General features: G+C 33.2%; 1 protein-coding gene across 1 annotated transcript in view; it reads left to right on the top strand.

Annotated features, from left to right (window-relative positions):
- The first annotated feature begins 6,323 nt into the window (after positions 1 to 6,323).
- Positions 6,324 to 19,788, top strand: part of LOC128228366 (lachesin-like) — a 30,316-nt gene continuing 16,851 nt past the window's right edge. The window contains exon 1 of the mRNA XM_052939652.1: positions 6,324 to 6,597. The gene's annotated coding sequence lies outside the window, so the exon portion shown is untranslated. The remainder of the gene's footprint in view (positions 6,598 to 19,788) is intronic.

The raw sequence follows: 19,788 nt of genomic DNA on the forward strand, positions 1-19,788 counted from the left end.
TTGGGATTCATCAATAATTAACAACAAAGCAGAAACTTCTGTGAAATTCTAAATGTACGTGGGAGAGTAATTAAATGATGAAATTAAATGATGTTAAGTTGTTTACCAAATCCCTTTTAAACATATGATTCGTGAAATGAAAACACGATTAAGCAGTACCTAAGATAATCTTAAAAATCTTGAGACTTATTCTCCTATTCAGTAATAGGAGCTTTGTGACTTGATAGCGGTAAAAATGCAAATGCGATTTGGGAACATGTAACAAACGATATTCATCCCCAAAAGAATAAGTTTTATGTCGAGACTAATTTCAACGCATTTCTGAAATACAAGCAAAAACGACTTGAACATTAAAGTTGTGAATTTTCACCCTGCCGATCGCCGGCCTTTGAGATAAGATGGTTCACTTGGATGAAACTATCGTCTCAATAATACGTTGCTTTCAAATTGAATTATCCTGTTTTCCATTTAAACCTGGAATGGAAATAATAGATCTGCTAGCACATATACAATTTTCTTCAATACCGACGTTATGTTCTTGCTTACATATCAGCAACAAAGAGATACTTTTTTTCAATTGACGCCTTCTTTTGCAACGATGGCCTGAAAGCATAGTACTTTAGCATGAACATGTTCTATTGATCTGACCAGCTGGACAATATTGCGCCCTCTTATCCGTTAAGCAAGGTAATAATAATTCGATCGCTTCCAGAACTTCGAAATATTAGCGGTTATAAAAAATCCAGAAGTGATTTTTATTTCTGTAGTAGATATTTTAGACAAGTCCAAAAAGCAATTCAAAGCAATAAAGCGATGTTATAATTGTATTTTTGCCCCTAAAAGTCTCTGAAGATAAGGTAACAATAACATATTTAATTATGCCAATCCCACAGCTTCAGTAGATACAAAATAATACAAAATGAACTTTTTTGACTGGTACCAAATTAATAATTAGAACCCACAATGGCAGCATTTCATCGCACGAAGAAACCTTTACTCGGCAAAAAAGGTTTCAAAGAGAAATCAAAGAAAAGTAATGCTGATGTTGCCTTTGCTGTTATGACATTTGAAAAGAGAGAATCTTAAAATTATCCATTGGCTTCCTTTGTACTTGATATCATGCTGTTATTCTACCCTACGTTTGTGAGATACCCAAGAGCTTCTTTCCTATATCTCTTGAATTAACGTAGGATAGCGCATTCTCATCTTGCCTGTTTTACTCGAACGGGATAGATAATGCTCAGTAAAGTTAAAGAATCATTAAGACAATCAAGTAAGTTAGTTCAGCTTTGTAAAAGTAAATTTATTTACGTTTGTTTTTTGAACTTGTTTTAGAATTGTCAAATATTCCAAAATTATATCATATTGTTATGTGGTATCGTTTGTGAAAATGCTCCAGAAAGTCCCCTGTCTATATCCTGCAGACGTTATCCTTTTCATGTTATTAGCTTATATAACCTTTTTATGTAAGATTTGACATTTATTAACCGTAGAACAATATAAAACATCGTGAAGTGTGTATCATTGCCAATGGTTACTAGTAATTCACTACACACATACAATCTTTTCAAAAGGAAATGGTTTGAAAAAATAGTCCAGATCTTTTCTTATGAATCCGCCAGTTTGTTTTCACTGAAACTTTTTTCTCACTTTATGTTTGCATGAAACGAAATAACGTCCTTTTCATTTACTTATTTAAATATGAAGTCAAAAAAATGCTTAAGAAGAGAATTAGAATTATAAAACATATTATAACACTTACAGACTGATATAGGTTTACATCCCGTTATATGAAAAAAGTGAAATTCAACCTCGGCTTTGTCTCTTCGAATAATGTCTTTTATGGTCCATAATATGGGTTATACACATTAGAGTATTCGGTATTCCTTCCGTGTCCCGTGTCATTCCACGCTACGCATGTGCATTGTTGTTCTGAACCGATATCCGTAAACCGTAGATTACATGGCAATATCTTATGGCCAATGTAAATGTATTTTGCAGACCGCCGAAGCCGACAACTACAACGCCATCAAGGTTATGCTTAAACTTCGATTCTTTTTTCGAAAAATTGACGAACATTTGGAACATTTTGCATAAGAAATCATGCAATCCAATACAATTAGTTGGCGGTGTTGGTCAGTTCTTACATGCGTCCAAATATTGAAATGTAATGCCTGGCGATTTAATGAATGAAATATACCCATTCATTACACCATTAACTTCCCGATAAAACTGTGGTTCAGAATTACTGTGCTCTAGTAAATTGGTGTGTAAGGTGTTTGCAAGTTTAAGCAATACCGATGAGATTGCTAAGCTCTTAAATGTGCTTGAGTTCATCAATTATTAACAACTAATTAAATATCGCAACGGAATACTGTAACGCCTTTCAGTCCAATATACGGGATGGTTTAGAACAAAAATTCGGCTCATTCTAGCTTGGAAAGACAAAAAAGGATATACATTGAAGACCCAGATTATAATACGTCAGTGCAATAATGTCAGTGAAAAGTGCAAGGTTGCCGAAGTCATACAAAGTGTTACTACTGTTAAAAATTACCTTTCTATGAAAGCTATAGTTTCTCATAAGAAGTTTTAGAAATTCTCTCAGCAGAAATTATTTTTATATATAAGGTAATATATTATATTATGTTTAACAGAATATGTGCACGATAATCATGTAGCCAAAATATAAATCTGAAATGATATAAGTCTGAAGCATTCATGTTAGGTAAATATATATCGAAAGTTATCATGTATACTTTAGTCATGTTTTACCCTCATGTTTAGATACTCAATTTTATACTTTTGTCATTTTAGTAAGTCATATATTGAAATTGATTGTTCCAACATGTACGATATATATATGTATACGATACTCAAATAAAATTACTTTACTTACTTCGATGATTTGCAAAAGTACTTTTTAGTGCATCCTTTAAATGTTAATTAATTAAGTCGCTCATTGAATAGTATAGTTGTAATGTCGATGTTTTTATATGCAAATGTAACACAAAAACTGTAAAGTTTACAAGTAATAAAAGAGTTATGTTCTGTAATCTATTAAAAATGCCATTATTGCATTATGTGGACTGAAAAGAAGTGTGACAATATGCGGGGAATACTCCCGAAATTCCCCAATATATTCCCTAGAGACGAAATAATTATCATGTAATCAGCTAATATAGACGTCTTATGTAACATCTGACAATTATTCATTTCCCATGACAAATCGGCGAACAATGTCAAATCTCGTAAACTGTCTGTCCCCAAATGGTTACTTAGGTATTAAGATGCCCAGAAAGTCTTTTAAATAAAGATAGTTTGATGACGTCCAGAAAATATCGAAAAAAGTAAAAGATTTGATGACCCAAAACAGAATCTTAATATGATGCCCAGGAAGTCTCTTAAAATGATACACAGAAAGTCTCTTAGATGATGTATAGAAAGCTTATTAAGATGATACCCAGATAGTAACTTAAGATGATGCTTATACAGCCTTTTAAGATGATGCCAAGAAATTGTCTTAATATCATGCGCAGAAAGTATCTGAAGATGATGCCCAGAAAGCCTGTGATGGTGATGCCCAGAAAGCCTCTCAAAATGATGCACAAAAAGCCTCTCAAAATGATGCACAAAAAGCCTCCTAAGATGATGCCCAGAAAGCCTCTCAAAATGATGCACAAAAAGCCTCATAAGATGATGCCCAGAAAGCCTCTCAAAATGATGCACAAAAAGCCTCCTAAGATGATGCCCAGAAAGCCTCTTAATATTATGCACAGAAAGCCTCTTAAGATGATGCCCAGAAAGCCTCTCAAAATGATGCACAAAAAGCCTCCTAAGATGATGCCCAGAAAGCCTCTTAATATTATGCACAGAAAGCCTTTTAAGATGATGCAAAAAAAGCCTCCTAAGATGATGCCAAAAAATTGTCTTAAGATGATGCCTAGATAGAGAAACTTGTTTGACGATGCTGACTATTCTTTCCGTACATGTTAATATGTTTGGTAACAATTTCAGGAGTTTCGATAAATGATGACTTGCAGTTCCCATTGTTGTATTAAATGTTTGGAACATTCATGTGAGTAGATAGTTGTTCATGGTGCTATCATGGCCGCGTCATATTCACGAAACTGACAGAGAAGGATTCTTCCGGTCGCTGATTAGATAATTCCGTCTACAGATGATAAAACTTGCAATATGAATTGTTTTGCTTTATTTAAGGCGAAGAAATGTTTATTTTAATGATTTGCTTCATTCATCAAAGAGACAATTTGTGCCATTATCGTGTTGACCAGACATTTTATGGAGTTCAATTTGAAGATATAGATATTCCATTTGGGACAGGGTTTCATTCAAACTGAAATGTTTTCCAGATGTTTTCGTTAACCCGGTTTAAAGGGATTCTGCCCATTGTTCTTTACCGTCAGTTATTGTTATATTAGCCAATAATGAATTAGACACACTTAAGCAACTGTCCATAGTATGAGGTTTAATAGAATTTGGTCACAAAAGTTCCTAATGCGTATAAAAACCACTAACCTTGTAAGATTCATTTGATTATATTATGTCCATACACAGCTCTACATATCATATCAACTAATAAATTTATAATTTCGTTATTAACCATTTGTTTTTCTAACGTTAATAAAATCAATCAGTTCGCAACTTGTCACCCGACCCTTTTTCCTTGGCATATGCTAGTGCTTATCTTAGTCCAACTTGAAACTAAGACCAATGCTACAGGGGTAAACCCTATACAACATAATGTATAATGGTACAAGGATTAATAGCAAATACATGACAAACGATAAAAAAATCAACCAGACAACATTCGGACAGACATTCCGGATCATTGAAAGCTTGCCCCTTAACTTTTCATTGAACTATTAACAACACGGACATTTATTAAAACATCTGATATTGGCTTATGTATGTTTTTTGTTGTTTAAATATAAAAAAAAATGTGAACTCAGTGAAAATTTAGTTTGCATTGATTAAACTAGACTGAACAATGCACACATTTGTGCTGATTTTCATGATGAAATATTAATAAAACACTTTCAAAGACTACAGAAATGACATATGAACCATGTGAAGGAATTCTCGAGTTGGTCTGATCTTATCATCTGCAGGGAGTTATTACGACATGCGCCTGCTTCCAGGTGTTATTATTTGCTTTGTTTGATAGCTGGATAGCAATAAAGAATGCAGTTAAGCATTGCGCAAAACGTCACATGCTTTGATAAGAATCCAGACCATTCTTTTTTTCATCTCATTAAATTCTTACACATTCAGTTAAAAAATCAGATTATAATTTTTTTGAAATTAATTGTAAAGAATGACTTCTTGTAAATAAGCATATATTGTGTCTGCTACCAAACATGGGGAGGTATTTTAGATGAAGCATTTTTTCTATGCTGCCAAAGAGTATGCATATGATGCATGTATCTTAGACCATTCATATTTGCTGTGCTACCAAATAGTATATATCTTAGACGACGCATGTATTTTAGACGATGCATTTATGTTATGCAACCAAAGAGAATGCATATGATGTTTGTGTCTTCGACGATGCATGTTTGCTGTGTTATTAAATATAATTTATCTAAGATGATACATGTATCTGATATGATGGATGTATCTTAGACGATCTATGACGATGCATGATTGCTGTGCTACCAAAGAGTATGCATATGATGTTTGTCTCTTCGATGATGCATGTTTGCTGTGCTACCAAATAATATGTATCTAAGATGATGCATGTACCTTAAACGATGCAGTTTTGCTGTGCTACCAAAGAGCATGAGTCTTAGATAGTGCGTGTATCTTAGAAGACTCATTTGTATTGTGCTTCCAAAGATTATGTATCTTTATGCCTTTGCCCGTTAGTGTCTTCGCAGTACTGACCTTGGTGTTTTCCATGAGAAGTAATGAGTGTTTATATCTAAATCTCCACATCTATTGAAATCTCTTTTCTGAATGTTTCAGTAATTATGAATGCAAAAACAACAACAACTCAATCCTGAGTAATAGCATGCGGAAAATAGTGAAAAATAGAAAATGGTATCAAATGTTACATTCTTGATCGAAAGTTACATCTTAGATAAAACCTATATTGTTACCAAGGGACGTTTCTAAACAGTTTTGCATTTACCAAAATAAGTTTGTATCAGATATGTGTATGCCTGGAAAGGAATCTAAGCGCCAATTGACTTGGAGAGGACAACCAATGTTCAGTGTTTGGGAAAGGGAGATAACTGGACGAGTATTGGAGAGATCGGCTCCAGATCCTGCTTGGTTGGCAATCGCTATCAAACCGCCGGGCCAGCAGGATCTGTTTGATACTGTTATTAAGTTGAAACATTGGCAGGAGTCTGGGAAACGTTCTATCGTATTATGCGAAATGCTTTGGTTCTCTTTATGATTGTGTTTAAATCTGGGATTTAATAAAAAAAAACTAATTGGAACCCGAATGAAATGGGATTTACTGACAGGAAGTATTAATTTGCTGTTACTGCTCTTAGTGGTTGACAAAGTGAGATTTATTTCAAAGAAAATTTGAGCGAAAATACTGGCAGCTTTATGGAATAAACCAAGGTTAGTTTTTGTTATGAATTCCATATAATCAAACCAATCTTTCGATTGTCAGTTCGAAAGAAATAAAACAACAGAACACTACACGTTACATTATTGTGTGTACATTTATTACGTATTAATTTTGCTCTTGAATATTTTAAATTCATTTGCTAGTTACGTTATTTTCTATCTAAACTTTTGTTGTATTTTAAGCCTCCTGTTAATTATAAACTTAGAAATAATTTAACGTATTTTTCTACCTTGTGAAAACAAATTTACCAAAAATATCTTTGTTGGCCGTTTCTGGTACAACATTACTATATATGGAAAAAGGACTAGATGTCAAATGCTCTCTGCAATTTTATTAGTGCCTATAAGTTTAAATAATTGTAAGCTATCGAATAATAAAATAAAAAATAGTGGATAATCCGGCCTTCTTATAAGCTGTATGTGTTTTCTTAATTGTAACAACGTTACGGGTGGGTTTTTAGCCAAACCGGTGAACAACCAGTCAACCTCTTATTACAAAGGAATAAATTTAATTAAAACATATGCTCAAAACGCATAACAGAAAGTTTAAATATATATTTCCTGAGCTGAATCTTTTTTTGACACATAAGTTGAACAAGAACACTTCATCTTAAATATTTAAGGTCCACTTTCTACTTTGGATATATGGTAGGTGGGTCGGGATCTGTTTTAAGATTTTGCTACGTTTTCACTCTAAAAACGGTCGCGATCTTGTCTGCAGAGTTGACTATTGAAATGCTCTATACCGTTTTTTCTTTTAAATCTCAGACAAATGAAGTAAAACATTACTAAATAAAGAAAGTATGTAGGCATTAACGACAACAGAAGTATTGCAGACGGCTTTGCAATTGAAAACGTTAGTACAAAATGTTCTGTCTTCACGGAAATTATGATCTGAAGTTTAATGGTAAAGCCGTTTCAGATGAAAATTGATTTGATGGTATTGTTCCCAATGCGCAATTATTTCTTCTCTTTTAAATGTGATTTCGATGCTGTAAGAGATTGGATAGAGCTGTAACAGGAGTTTAAATATCACCGTTAGACTCTACTGTATTACATGCAATGAAGACATATAAATCTGACACGAGTTAGGAATGGCATGTATCATTGCATGTTTACATGGTCAAAACTTCAGTTAATTCATTGAATATATATATTTTTTTATGTCGAATAAAAAAACATGAATAGAGGTCGGAAAACATATTTCTGCTATTAAGAGTCTTTTTGTGAATATCAAGTTTGTTTTTTAGACACTGGCGTGTTGTTGTTTTTTTAAATTTGGTGGGTAATACTGTTTCTTTGAGATTTTTAAACTTATTTTTGAGTCAATTCCATATATGCCATCGCGTTATAACTAGTGTAACTGATATTTACACTTGAACGGAATTACCTTTTATAAAATAGAACACATTTCGAACTTAATGAATCTAACTTCGTGACGTTCGTGTTGATCGAGCAGTGATTAAGCGATTTATTCCACATGAAGCTAATTCCATGCAGGAAGCAGACACTTGACAGTTTTCGTGTATTTCACTTAAACACGAAATATCGCTAGTGCATTCAATTCCAGCGTTGTCAATTAGTGCTGGAAAAAATTAATTAATCCATTCTTGCACACAACACTTCAATATGAAATTCATTGAGGACTTGTTAAACGGCTTTATGTCGCTTTTTAATGGTCAAACAAATGTCAATAACTCGTTGTTAAAAAACGTATCAATGCCAAAGTTAAACGAAATCAAATTGATGCGAAACTAAGGAAGTCCGCTACTGTTAGTTCGCCAACATACAGTAAACCATAGAAAAATTTATATGGATTATAATCAAAACGTTTACTTTGTCAACAACCACACCAACCACACATGGAATTACTTAAGCCAGTTTATTTCGTTTAATACTGTCTACCTTAAACGGTTAAATCATATGGTACAGTCAAGTTTTGGTGATCTACATTTACTTCAAAAATATTATGCCATAAGAGGAGGTTTTGTTGATTAATTTTACTAACGATTGTCTTGTGATTTCGTGAGGCATTCGTCGGTAAAACACCACAAATGTACCAAGTGGTTCAAATAAGTACTTAAAAACACTGTAAGACAAACATATAGCTCTATAAGTCTGTATAGCTAGATCTGTTTTATATAGCTTACTGTACATTTGTAGCTGTAGCTGTAATTTACAACTGTGGTCTGTAGCTATAAATTAAAAAAAAAACAATCATAACTTAAATCCGTAGCTATACATGAAAAACAACAACAGTCATAAATAACAGCCGTCGATTTTTTGTTTTGCTACAACAATAAAATAAATGTTCAAAATTAACAGCGATGGCTGTACAGCCTCAATTGTATTTAACAGCTATACTGTATAAATGAATTAACAGCCATAAAGTACAGCTACACATATATCCTATAGCTATATTTGGTAGGTCACACTTGTCATATTGTAAGTTTGAGACACTGGGAACACCCTACGCAATTAGTTACACGGCGAAAAAGTGCTGCATTTACTACCAAATATTTTACATGCAATTAGCTACATACGGCTGAAACTTATTGCCGCTGTCTACACTACTAATTCAGAAATTGCTATTCGATTAAAAAACAATCAAATTGTTTGCTCTCAACAATCGTTAATTGTGTGCAAAAGATTGGCAAAACATACGCTTCGGTGATAATGACTTCAGGAAAAAGGAGTAATACTGGTAAAATTTATCCGACCTAGATAGGTACGGGGGCTATACACTTGACAAACAAACACAAATAACCCGGGATGCTCCTAGCTGAACAAGGAAGCGGTGGGATAAACATAGTTTGTGTCACCCTGTCGAGCAACGGGCGTTGAATGAGTGATGGTGTTTCAAGTTTACTACAGTGTTGCCTAAGGCACATTGAGCTTTCAAGTGGGAAGTCGTTGTCTGGCACTGTGTGATTTAGGGTTGTTTTCTATGGAAGGGCAAAGGTTCAAAATTACAGTCTGCGTAATGATTTAAATACTGTTGTTCGACTGAATCTCTGTGCGAAAACTGTCTTTTCATTTTCAGGATGTCAGAAAGCCAAGACCTTAGGCTAAATTGTTCTGAAAAAGATAAATTCAAAACATGGACAAGTTTGAGTAGTTCGTAAAATTACTTTATATATGCATATGATATTAATAAATTGTAGTGTTTTAACGCGTAATTATTATTTCCAAGTTCAAATTGACGCCTAGTTGAATATATTATTGTATAAAACATTAAGATTCCGAAAGTTATGAAAATAGTTCTGAAATTTTAACTGTTTCAGTAAAGTTTTTAATAATTAAATGCATTTATTTAATCTTCAATCGTCTTAAATTACCATATTTTAAGTTTAAAAACAGTTTTTTTTAATTTCGATTTCTGTCTGTAGTTTAATTGTGTTTGATACAGATTACACATAAAAATACATTTTTACCTATTCTCCAGTTATTCGCATGTCTCATGTACAACGGTTCAATGACCACAATTGAAATAAAACTGTCGAGTAATTGTGTAAATATAAGGATAAGTACCAAAACATATGTGAAGAATGCACACAACATTTACACCGGATCATGGCCGCAAATAATAAAATGTCTAATAAGAGTGATTTATTAACAGCATGCCAATTTTCTATTTATTTTTCTCTTAAACTTCATTGATGACATGGTGTAAGTTTACAGGGACTAGACACCAGATGGCCCCAAATCAGCAAATACAGTGTTCCCTCAAAACAGGCGTTTAATTGTCGATACGGGGTAAAATGGGGCCGAAAATTGATTTTTTATAGAATTTAAGAATATACGCATGTCGTCAAACTCTCTGGCTTATATAAGTTCCCCGTTTATAGCTTAAACCCATTTAATTTGCAATATCATGCTCCGGTATACTCTTACATAGCGCGAGGTTGTTTTTCCGAACACCATACAAGTCACGTAATCGTTTCACACACTAACCAGCCATAAACGCTTAAGCCAACGCGATGCCATTTTTAGCAGTGGTAATCTCTTTTTAAAGTTTCCATCGTTCAAGCTTGTCACCAATATATATATATATGTCGGGCTCTTTGTCTACATTGTTTTGTAGCAATTGTCCGCTTCATTGCACTGTCCGTCATTTTGGAAGGTAATGCTGTGTGTTTATTAGGTATGCGAAAGTAACGTGATGAGTGTCGATAATTATACCGACGTTAATTTCAAATTACCGGGTTCGTCTATCATTTGAATTGGAAAAAAACTCAAAGTCCATAAAAGATAAATGTGTCTATGTAGTACACCAGTATGTAAGATTCAATGCGTTGTACACAACAATTTTTAATTGTATATAAGTTTCTGACTATTTTCTTTTCTTCCTGCAATTGTGCCATCTCGTGTCTAGTTTCTTTTATATGTACTATATAATGAATTCAAAGTTTGTTATGTCAATGTCACACAATTAATGTAAAATTATCAATCAGGAGCTTCCATTACTGTGGACACTTAATCAAAATTCTAACTAATCCCTTACTTTTTAAGTTGGAATTGCCATGTCGTCAAAACAATTGAAATGACATAATAACTATAGTAAACAAAAACTCTTTGACAATATGTCTAATAAGGTACATAACTCCAACTTACGTATTGTCGTTTTTTACTCTTTTACCAACTAAGGTAAAAACGAGTTCTAAATTCTGGTAGCGTTCACCTGTTGCTGTTACAAAAAACACAAAGTGTGTTTTAGTTAAATAGTTCATGAGCCTTGTCATTGTATAAGGGCTTGAGTGTGACAGTCACCTTTTACAAAGCACACTTGCACCATGTGAAATTTTCGGAACACCACACGGGTCGAATATGTGTGTATGCATGTTTTTGAACCACTGTGAGTATAAAGAATGACAAGCTATATAGGTATTGGTGTAAGTGAGCACATCAAATCTCAGTGGTAGGAGTTTTCTCATAGACTCATAATTTAGATTCATTGGATCGGTTACAAGGTGGATAAGATTGTTTCAGAAATCTCTTTATATTGCCTCGTCACCTCGTGAACTTGAATTGTTATTTTATAGCGAAGGTATTTTAAGCGCCAACTTTTAGAATTGCTTCTCCTTGACAAATTATACGTTGACGAACAAATTTAGGTAAAACATAACTTAATTTTTTTATAATTATAGTCTTCTTACAGGGAACTTCAAGACTTTGTGTTATATGGAAATACCAAATATCCCACACAAGAACCCGAAATTGCGTTGCTGTAGCCCCTCTTTGTTTAATCGTATTATCCATAGTCAAAAAGTGTCAATGTGTGGTCTTCCCTTGCTATATCATTAAGGCACTGCCACGTTTTCATTTAAATTACATTTCCAGTGCTATATCCCAACCCTGATTGCACGTTTATAAAGATATGGTATAGGAAGGAGAAACAAAGATTTATATCTAGAAGATAAAAACGGTCTTCTAGCAGACAATCATTCATAGTTTGTGTTTTGCTACCACCACCTTATTTGAATGAGCTGGGAAATTGTCGTGTATCGCACGCTCTATTGTCTTGATCAGAGGCTTTATAAATATGTCATCCTGATATCCCAATATTTCAATGCAAACTACATGGACAAACCCAGTACTCGAAAATAGAAAATATAGAGGCACAAAGCAAGGGCCCAATTGACAATAAACTAGAGTCACAAACGTATTAACAACAACTCTATAAGCAATTTCTCGAACCGTAAAACACTCAAGAAAGTTCCCATGAATATTCTCTTCAGACTTTATGATTTTCGTGTGTTTAGCTAATAAAGACTGCTTATGTAAATGCAAGGTTTCTCAATAAATGGTTGCGTATGTTTTTCCTGCACACAATGATGCCAACAACCTCTGACCTTGCAAAGGATTAAACAAGGGCATTGTATTAAATATGTTCTAGTAACGTTAAGACTTATAGGTTTGATGTTTTTTGTATCCAATACTCAATTTGAAAATATATCCCAATCAAAGGCAACATTTATACAATATTTTAAACTGAGCAAATGCTGCATAAATATACACGAAATATACGCAAGAGCTCTTAACCTTACGTTACGGTTGATATTGTACGCTCAAATGAAGTTTCAAATTAATAAATAGTCCCATTCGTTAACACTATTTATGCGAAAAGCTACAAAAACAAGCTCAGTAGCAAAATGTTTAAACATTAACCCGGTTTAATGGCACTGGGTAAACGCCAAAGAAAAAGAACATAAAATCACATACAAGAAACATGGAAGAACAGCACAAAACTCCACAAATAGCACAGTGCATACATACTGTATATAAAAAACTAGGTATGTTTATCAAGGATGGTTAGGTACCTCCTTGGAACGGTCAGTAAAATGTAAACTTTCTGGGGGTTTCAACCAGTTTAAGAGCACAACCTTACTCTTGTCCCAACAATCCCGAATAAAGTAAAAACGTAAATGGTAAATCTTATCAAAGTATATATTAACGCCAAAGACATAGAATACAAAAAACAAACAATTACAAACCTGACAACACAAAACTCCACAAACAAGTCTGTTTTTTTCTCTCAGACTATGACTACTTTGGTTCATCAGTCAAATACAACGTTTGTCATTTTCCTGATAATCGAACACGCTATAGAGATGTTATTGTATACCAATTATACTAATTTAAAAAATCAAATGATGTTCATTTAAAATAAACAAAACAAAACACGGACAAGCCCATGAAAATAGCCACATTCCTTAATAATTTACAAATGTTCATCTTAATTATGGAGAGCAGTTTGTCCCTCAGTCTACCTCCGAAATAACTCCGCAGATCGAGTTAACAGCAGCTTTTGATACATATAATTTTCACTATGTCATTTCAACACAAATACAAATGCCGTTGTCATAATGATTTTAAACTTTGTCAGAAAAAAACATCCTTTGACATTGGCAGTTACAAATCATTTTCAATATGACAATACGTACACGTTTAGCAATGTTTGCTTCTTCAGCTCTGACTAAAACAAATGTTAGCCATTGATCGACAGTCAAATGGAGAACATGGCAACCCACTTGTGATGCTCTTGTAATTAATATAAGTTAGTATTACCCGTTCTCTGTCGACAATCATCAAGTTCTATTTCTATGAATTATTTAAATATGCGTCTGTTGCTTCGTGTTCTTCGGTACATTGCCTTACAATTTGACAATAACAATTGCAGTTTGGCAGAATGTAAACATCACAGTCTACACTGAGAGGAATCCGAACGATTTCATATGTAATCTCATTAAATTCTTATGTAGAGCATACTCCTTTTTATTCCAAATTCCTTTATGTACTTTGTAGCGAAATTTTATATTTTACAAATATTATAAACGTTTAACGGTTGGTCTGTATTTACTCACCTTTATAACATAATTCACGCCACTTTTATTGTGGTTCCAAATGGGATATATTTCAGACGAGATTTCGAGCTTTGTGTTTTCAAGTTTCTCATATGTTTTGATCTGTTCTTTTTTTTTTTAAATTAGTGAAAGAGTTATACCAGCTAATCCACATCTATTGACAGTTGGTTTCTGGATAATATATCAATAATTAAGAATGCAACATTCACTAACCGGGTTTATGTTTAAACTTTTTGCTACTGAGCATGTTTCTGTAGCTTTTTGCATAAATATTCAAAATAGCAAGCGAGAAATGAATATTCGTTAGAAAATGGTATCAAGGAACTGTCTTCGATCGCAATTCGCATCTTATATACAGCCTTCATTGTTACCACAGGGAGTCTCTTAACTGTTTTACATTTTCCAAATTAAGTTTGTATCCGATATAATAGTGCCTGGAATTGCCACAGACGTTTAAGCACCGGCCAATGTTCTATCAGCTTCTAGTGGTGTACCGGTTTTACATCGGCTATGAAAGGAAATGTCCTGCCTGGCAAACCTCTGAGCCAGCGGCGACTGTTTGATAATATATTTATTGTTGAGTGGCTATTAGCCGAGATTATGTTCTATGGTATTTTATACAAATGCTTTGCGTGTCTTTAATCACAATTGTGTTATTTCTTATTGAAAATTGCAGTCAAATTGGTTCTTTTGTCACTGTAGCAGTGGTAACGCTTGCGAGGTTGAACAAGTTTATGTTTCTGTACAATAAGATGAGTGCAAGATGAAATATTGGCAGCTTTTGTTTATATCTAATGTATTAGATCTTATTAAAACAAAAATGTTCAGGCTATATTTGAATTTTCTTTGACCCAATGCTCTCTGTCTGTTGGTTATTAAGATTTCAAGGTTCATGAAAAACGTATAATTACAAATAAATAAAGCATATTTTCTACTTTTTCTTCAATTATATACCCGTAAAACAAATACTTACGTTGCATAGTTCCACAGAGTACTTCAGGGTTCAATTGTCGGTTAATTGCCTTTTCGCATACAAACAATATTATAGGAAATGAGTTTGATGCCAAACAGTATCTGCAATGCAATAGGTTTTGGCGCATAAATCGTCGTAAATTATCTTATAATGAAAACGATAAGATTGTCTGGCCTTTCATTTGGTTTTATGTGTTTTCTTGAATGTTTCAACGTTACCTATGAGTTTTTATAATCAACCCATTGAGAATACTGTGCTATCTTATAACTAACAAAAACGCCTACAGATGAGAACAATGACGGAATCACTTTATTTGATCAATAAAAGCAATTTACGAAAAACTTTATTGATGAAGTGTCTAGTCATGTTTCTTTTTTAAAAATAAAATAACCATTTAGTGTCGTTTTGTTCGAAATACAGCAGCTCGAATATTGACCTCAATTAAGATTCTTAGAACCTACAACTGTTTTCGTTAATGGTCCATTCTCGGCTATGGTGAGTTCAATGGTTTGTATCTAGATATAAATCAATCAAATAGCGGGTTGAAAATGGCTTCTTTAAAAGTTTCCCATATCCAAAATATCTTATAGCTGAAGTGCCCACAAAAATGAAAACTTTGTTTCCAAATTGTATTGTTTTTTTTTTCAATGTTGTTTAAAATGTGTTTATTGTTTAACCGAAACCCTCCTTGTGTAATGTTTTATTTAATTTACCTTTGAAACAGTCTATTCATCAAACTAAGTCTTAAACTGTCACCTAAGTTTATGTTTTGTCCATATTGCTTTGAAGAGTTGTACAGTTGTTTGCATAGAACACAAGACTACGATCATTGATGTGTTTACTGTATAGTTGATACCGTTATTTGATACAACGCCAGAAAAGAAGTGTATATAAAGTGTAAATAAAACCAACTTCTAAAGTTTCAACGTGTGAATGTAAAACGTTATTGTTTGCTGTTTTAAACTCCTCGGGAATGGAGATCTAAACGTAAAGAGTGACAGCCGTTTCAGATGTAAATTGATTTGATGGTATTGCTTTTTCCCAAGCCGCGAATGTGATTAAACGATAGATTGCGCTGCTTTTCAAGACGGAATGATGATTAGAATATACATCATGCTGCTGTTTTTATGTGGGATGGACCTCTTACAGAAGCATTATTGAAAGCTTTAGACTGCAGTGTTTTTTTCCTGAAATGAAGACATTTAAAACCAAACATGATGGTCTTTAATAAGGTTGCAAAGTAAAAGGGTCCCCGTTTTTGACTTTTTGAATAATCTCACGTTCTTACTGTTAGTTTAAACTTACAAAAAAGTGGAATGAGTTATAACAGCAGCATATTAAAGGGACTAGACAACAAATAATACAATTGCAAAAAAAAATGTCAGAAACTTACATAAACTTGCTATCGTATACAACGCTTTGAATCTTAAATAATGATAAATCACATCGCTTACGACACATGCATCTTTAACAGTTTTTACATATTTTTCCAATTCAAAATTTTCTGGGTTTGTCTAGCACGTAATTTCCAGTTAATTTAAAATAAATAACAGTTCGAACAGAAATACCTTTAAAACAGCAGTTGGCTATATAAAGATATTTCAAACCTATTGAACTTACTTCTGACCTTTGTGTGGATCACGCAATTAATTATTACATTATATTTTCCGTCTGAATTGAAATTCTTTACAGAAACCAGAAACCCGACTTTCCCTTAAAGCACGAACGGTTTATTGTTCAATCAATTCCAGCGTACTCAGTCAATGCTGTCAAAAAGCCATTCTTACAGATATCCTATAAACATTAACACTTCTATGATAATTCTTGGAGGAGTTAAAAGCGATTGTATGACGTTATTTAAATGACAAAACCAATGCCGCCTCAAATGAAAAGAACTCAAGCTAATAATATTCGAAATGCGAAACTAAGGATCAATAATTATGCAGAGAAATGCGAGCCCATCGGGAAGAAACATACCGACCGGACACTACGGCAATGAATTGATATAAACAAAATATCAATACCATTTCCTCTTATTTTGGTTGATAGAATGAGGTATTCTCGTGGCATGGTGATCCATACATGGCTATTCTCATCTCATATCACAAGAAATGTTCATTAGACGAGGAGTTATGTGAAACAAACATGTCTGCAAATACAATAAATGGCTTGCAAATTACTATAACTGAAATTTTCCACAAAGGCAAGCTGGGACGTTGCATTCACTGCGACGTTGACATTTAAAACAATCATCCAGGATCGTTAATTGTGTGCAAAGGACTTTGCAAGACATGTTCTGCGGTGATAATGACTTCCAAAAATAGGGGTTATACGGGAAATATGTATCCGATTTTAATTAAGATCTATAAACCTCATTATACGTAAAGTCGTTCATTTAAAAGAAATATATATATTGCTCACATCAGACACACTGCACGTTTTCGTCAAGAACTACATTCGGCCAACCAAAAAAATGGGCAACTTATTTTGAACCGATTCGTTGATTCTACTCTGCTACATAAAAGTACCCTGTTATTCTTTTCTCTGCCAAATTTTTCACGTCAATGTCTATCCCTCTATTTCAATACTCACTTAGTAATTAATTTCGCTATTAGTAGTATGTATCGGGCATATATTGTTTTGTTCAAAGTGTATGTATTTCATTTTTTCTCAACACGATTCCAGCCACGTACCAGGTTCAACACAAAGAAGTTATAACATGTATAGAGACATGGATTAAGCTTCAGGCCTTCCTCACAGTTAACAATATCAATGTAATTATTGTTGTCTGAAAATACATGATTGTGTTGAATGTGTGTGAATTGTCTGTCCTATTGCATGCTAAGATAAACATTGGTTACACCAATATTCTCTGTAACGTGTGTTAAATAAACCCACATATCTTGAGCTAAACTAGTTAAATGGATATGTGTCCATTGTTATTAGTCATAGTCCTCGAAAAATAACGATGTTAACACAAATCAAATCTATTAGATCTATGGGAACAATCCTAGTGGGATAATTAAAGTTCCAGGCCCCAATATCATAAATATATATAAGTCAAATCTCAGTTTCAATCTCATTCTACCGTATAACATCAAACGTCTTTCAATGGTGTGTATGTTTATTTACTTTTTAAAAGCTAATTCTCGCATTGAATAGATTAAAAACTTTGGTCAAGATTCCAAAAAAATATTTTACAGCGAAAAATATAATTGTGTAAAGCTCATTGTTTTTTTAACAATTAAGTAAATTTTTTGCTAAAGAATAAGATTTCGTTTAAGTATTGACAAAGTATTTCATTATGTTAAAAAAAGTAAAAACATACAACATTTTGATAAATACATTGTTTTATTATTCTAAAAAGATTTGCGATTGCAATTGAGATTTGACTTAAGTATATTTGTGATATTGGTACCAAGACCATATGTGCATGTATATGTATTTTTGCATGTATGTATATATTATACAGATCTTGCAATCTTGGAAAGTCAATGAAGGTACAATGATGTTGTTTTCAAAAGGGGCCTTTTGGTCTCTAACAACAAATCAGAGCGGAAAGGAATTGTCTTTGTTTAAAGCATGAGTACACAGGAGACACCTTTGCTTGGTTTAACCGGTTCCCTCAACATGTTGTACACAATACTAAAGCCATATGAAAATGAGTCTAGCTACCTTTTGACTATGCCCCTTTACTTTGATATACGTATAGATATATTTTCCTCACTTATCTTTAACAGTTTTCACTGCCAGAAATGAACATTGAATAAATGAGATGGATAAACGGTGGTATGTTTTTCACCAAACTTCAAATGCAAATTGCTCGTGATTACGACGAACTCTTTAACTAGAATGATTGAAACCTTCAATTAAACTACAATTGACCCTTCGGTTGTCTTTAACTGTAAGGTTGCCTGGTTGCTTTCACTTTAAATTTCTTACGTTATTTTTTTCTTCTTGCAAACCTCTGTTTCTTGGCAGTTAGGCTGGTGATATATTGTCTTTTTATCTCTGAAAGGCGCTCTCTGAAAGGTTAAACGAGAGGGAAATGGATTGCCTCTGCAGTGCGTTATATAACGCCTGCATCAATAAACATCTCCGATCATATATGTAACATCATGTCCAAAAGAGTATGAATACTTTTTAAGAAGTTACTCTTAAATACCTAGGTGTCACAGGATAACAGGCTTGTTTTTTATGTGGGTCTCTAAAACTAAGGTATTGTTTCATAGCAAAAACAGAGCGTAGAAAAGGGTAAATCATTTGACAAATATTAAAAAAACAAAAACATAACAGAACAGACAGTTTATTCGACGTATACAAGTGAACATCGTCGTAATACATATTTATAATAGATATACATAAGCATGCCATGTATCTAACCGTTAATATGTAATATGATATAACAATTTAATGAAGAAAAGAAGTTTATGTAGATTGAGAACAAGATGATTATTCGCAGTGACCGAAATTATCATATAGCTATTTAAACTTACTCGTATTATTATTATTAAGTGAGTTCCCTTTGAAATGCTTCTTTAGTATGTTTAGAAACAGTTTTTAAAAAGAACAAAACAGACAGTTTATTTGGTTTGTAGTCTTCAATACATACACATCTAATACATAGTACATCTAAACATATAATACATATCCTACAAGTTTGGCAGTGAGAAAAACTACGACACTACTTATAAAACTCAGTTTGTCCCTTGACTCTTAATTAATCAATCCCAGCATTAAGTAAATAGCAATTCTGACAATTTATGATAGGTTTTGGTCAAATATGTATTTGTATATTAGAACATCTTAGCAGGATGTTATGACAAAAAACAAAGGCATAACCCT

The sequence above is a fragment of the Mya arenaria genome, chromosome 3, assembly GCF_026914265.1.
Source record: "Mya arenaria isolate MELC-2E11 chromosome 3, ASM2691426v1".
NCBI lineage: Eukaryota > Metazoa > Mollusca > Bivalvia > Myida > Myidae > Mya > Mya arenaria.